Here is a 4396-nt window from a genome sequence, read left to right on the forward strand (position 1 = left end):
ATATTATGTGGTCAGTGGTGAATGATCAGACTCCGGTCGCAGCCATCTCACTTGATGCTGAAAAGGCCTTTGATATGGTAGAATGGGATTATCTTTTTAAGATTTTGGAAATATATGGGTTCAGGAATACTTTTATTGGATGGATTAAGTTACTTTATAGACACCCGGTAGTGGAGGTATAAACAGATGGATTAATTTCAGATTATTTTACTCTGGATATGGGCACCCAGCAGGGTTGCCCTCTTTCCCCATTATTGTTCTGTCTTGCCCTGGAACCATTAGCTGTCACAATAAGAAGGGAAGATGATTTTCCAGGGGTGGTGGCGGGAGGTGTGGTGCATAAGCTTTTGCTTTACGCAGATTATATTTTATTATTCATCTCTGACCCCACTAGATCTATGCCTTGCATCCACAGAATTATTAATTCCTTTTCTAAATTCTCAAGATACAGAGTCAATTGGTCTAAATCCAAATCTTTGGCTCTGACAACGTACTGCCCAGTAATGGCAGTTAGTGGCCCAAACAGGGTATTAAAGATTTGGGCATTTTATTCCCAGCAAATTTGTATGATGTAGTTAGAGTTCATTTTGACCCCTTAATAAAAAGGTTTTCGAGTGATGTGGACAGGTGGGCTTCATTACGTTTATCTATGATTGGGAAGGTTAATGTTATTAAAATGAATTGTATTCCAAAATTTAACTACCTGTTACAATGTCTCCCTGTAGATGTCCCCCCTCTCTTATTTCAAGCATTTTGATAGCATAGTGAAGTCCTTCATTTGGAATGGTAAACGTCCTAGATTACATTTCAGTAGGCTGCATTGGGGGCCATAAATGTCCACGGGGAAGACACCACGGAGACCACATCCTGCCTGAAGGGGAGGCAATTGTGTGGAAATATGTCACATGGTCTTACCGAGTCTTGTCGGCAGTGTCGCATGTGGAGAAGTCCCCGTGGTAAGTCCCACCCAGAGGGGACGGAGCTCTACAAACACGGCGACAGGTGGCAGAGGGAAACTCTGCCCAAGGAAGATGCGGGTTTACCAACACGGAAACTGTTTCACAGAAGATACATCACACGGGGTTACAAACAGGCAACCAGTGCATGTGGAGCACCTACCCCAGTACAGGGCCTAATAGCACACGTAATGAGGCGTCATCGAGTTCCTCTGTGAACTCGCCAGCCACAGGGCTAAGAAGGAAGGACATCCAGGGTCCATGACCTCGTGAACACGGCTGGGGGGTAATAAGCACACGTCTCCCCCTCCAGGAGGGGAAAGGCACTATATGCAAGCAGTACACCCGGCCAGTTGTCCCGCCAATTTACCTGTTCTTACCTGACAACACACGGGATGAACCGGCTCAACCCGGAGATTGAGGAACCTCGCGAAGGTATTGGGTGTTGCCCAGCCTGCTGCTATACCGATGTCTGTCAAAGAGGTGCCATTGATCGGGGCCCAGGAGGCCGCCACACTCATGGTGGAGTGTACCCGAATCCCCAAGGGGGGTGGCACATCCTGGGCATGGTCCTCTGTTTGGAGGCAGCGCTCCCATTCCGCTGTCCTCTGAAGCAGACAAAGAGCTGCTCAGAGCCTCTAAAGCTCTACATGTGGTCCAAATAGATGCGCAAAGCATGCACTGGACACAGCAACAAAAAGGCTGGGTCTGCCTCCTCCTGGGGCAGCTTCACTTGCAGGTTCACCACCTGATCCCTAAACGGGGTCATGGGAACCTTGGGCATATAGCTCGGTCGGGGCCTAAGGACCATGTGAGAGTATTCCAGACTGAACTCCAGGAACATGTCGCTGACAGAGAACACCTACAGGTCCCTTACCCTCTTGATGGACTTGAGCTCATTCAGGAGGGCAGTCTTCAATAGACTGCCTTTAGAATCTTCAAGAGACTGCCTTTAACTCAACTGACTCCAGGGCTCAAATGGGACTCCCCACAGGACCATGGAGAGATCCCATGAGGGAATGAGGCATGGTCTGGGAGGATTCAACCTCCTCACACCTCTAAGTAACCTGATGATCAGGTCATGCTTCCCAAAATACTTACCATCAATTGCATTGTGGTGTGCCGCCACAGCAGCCATGTACAGCCTAAAGGTGGGGGACAGCCACCCCACCAGCCTCTCCTGCAGGAAGGAAAGCACCGACCTGACTTCGTATCTCTGAGGGTCTTCGCATTGGGAAGAACACCACTTAGCGAACAGACACCACTGCAGGGCATACAGGCACCTCATAGAGGGAGCCCTATCTTGAGTGATCGTGTCTACCACCGTGGGTGGTAGGTCTTCTGTGTCCCGTCCAAGGGCAAGACATGAACATTCCAGAGGTCTGGTCACGGGTGCCAGATGGTGCCCCATCCCTGAGAGGCTCACTGGGGAAAACGCATACTAGCGCAGCCTCCGGGGCCAGCTGTTTGTCAGTGAATCTATGCTGGAGGAAGCCTCGATCAGGGTGTACCAGAGCGGGCAGTGGGAGGATTCCCGGGAACTGAACAGGCTTACCTGCGCTTTACTGAATTGACTCCAAACGAGCTGGACCACCTGTGGGTGGAGTCTCCACTCTCTCCTGAGTGTGACCTGTCGCTGTCAAGGTCACACAGAATGTGAGTGGCTCGCAACAACTTGATTGGGGCCCAGGAGGCACCAGATATCAGTCGCACCAAAATACCACCAGCACATTAGTTTCAACACACGAGGGGACCGGGTTTTGGACCATTGCTACTCTCCCTTCCGGGATGGCTACAAATCCCTCCCCCGCCCACCATTTGGCAAATCGGACCACTCTTCCATTCTGCTTCTACCCGCTTACAGGCAGAAACTGAAACAGGAAGCACCCACCCTCAGAACGATCCAGTGCTGGTCGGACCAATCAGACTCTACGCTACAGGACTGTTTTGATCACACGGACTGGGAGATGTTCCGGTCCGCCTCTGATGACGACATCGAGCTTTACGCTGATAGCGTATTGTGCTTCATCAGAACGTGCGTAGAGGACGTGGTTCCGACCAGAACAATACGGATCTATCCGAATCAGAAACCTTGGATTAATAGCGATGTTCGCGCGACACTTAATGTGCGGACCTCCGCTTTTAATTCCGGGAATGCGGAGGAGCATGAACAAGCCAGTTATGCCCTCCGAAAAACTATCAGAACCGCAAAATGCCAGTACAGGAGCAAGATTGAAGGACAGTTTAACACCACCAACTCTAGAAGCATGTGGCAGGGAATTAACATCATCACGGACTTTAAAGGGAATAAAAACTCCACCATGAACACCGCTGCCTCTCTCCCGGATGAGCTAAATACTTTTTATGCTCGTTTCGAGGGAAATAACACCGCCCTCGCGGAGAGAGCTCTCGCAGCTGAAGCTACAGAGGTTAGTTCACTCTCCGTCTCTGTAGCGGATGTAACCCGATCCTTCCGACGGGTGAATATCCGCAAAGCCGTGGGCCCAGACGGCATTCCGGGCCACGTTATCAGAGCGTGTGCGAACCAGCTGGCTGGAGTTTTTACGGACATTTTCAGCCTTTCCCTCTCTTTTGTCTGTAGTCCCCACATGCTTTAAAACATCCACCATTGTGCCTGTTCCAAAACAATCAAAAATAACTTGTTTAAATGACTGGCATCCTGTTGCTCTGACCCCCATCATCAGCAAATGCTTTGAGAGACTAATCAGAGATTATATCTGCTCTGTGCTGCCTCTCTCTCTAGACCCACTGCAGTTTGCTTACCGCAACAACCGCTCCACTGATGATGCCATTGCATCTACAATACACACTGCTCTCTCCCACCTGGAAAAAAAGAACACTTATGTGAGAATGCTGTTTGTAGACTACAGCTCAGCATTCAACACCATAGTGCCCTCCAAGCTAGATGAGAAACTCTGGGCTCTGGGCTTAAACAGCTCGCTGTGCAGCTGGATCCTGGACTTCCTGTCAAGCAGATGCCAGGTGGTTAGAATAGGCAGCAACATCTCCTCATCACTGACCCTCAACACTGGAGCCCCGCAGAGCTGTGTTCTCAGCCCACTCTTGTATTCCCTGTACACACATGACTGTGTGGCAACACATAGCTCCAATGCCATCATTAAGTTTGCTGATGACACGACGGTGGTAGGTCTGATCACTGACAATGATGAAACAGCCTACAGAGAGGAGGTGCACACTCTGACACACTGGTGTCAGGAGCACAACCTCTCCCTCAACGTCAGTAAGACAAAGGAGCTTGTGGTGGACTTCAGGAGAAAAGACAGAGAACACAATCCCATCACCATCAATGGAGCACCAGTGGAGAGAGTCAGCAGCTACAAGTTCCTGGGTGTCCACATCACTGAGGAACTCACATGGTCCATCCACACTGAAGTCGTTGTGAAGAAGGCTCATCAGCG

Source organism: Myxocyprinus asiaticus, chromosome 48, assembly GCF_019703515.2.
Source record: "Myxocyprinus asiaticus isolate MX2 ecotype Aquarium Trade chromosome 48, UBuf_Myxa_2, whole genome shotgun sequence".
Taxonomy (NCBI): domain Eukaryota; kingdom Metazoa; phylum Chordata; class Actinopteri; order Cypriniformes; family Catostomidae; genus Myxocyprinus; species Myxocyprinus asiaticus.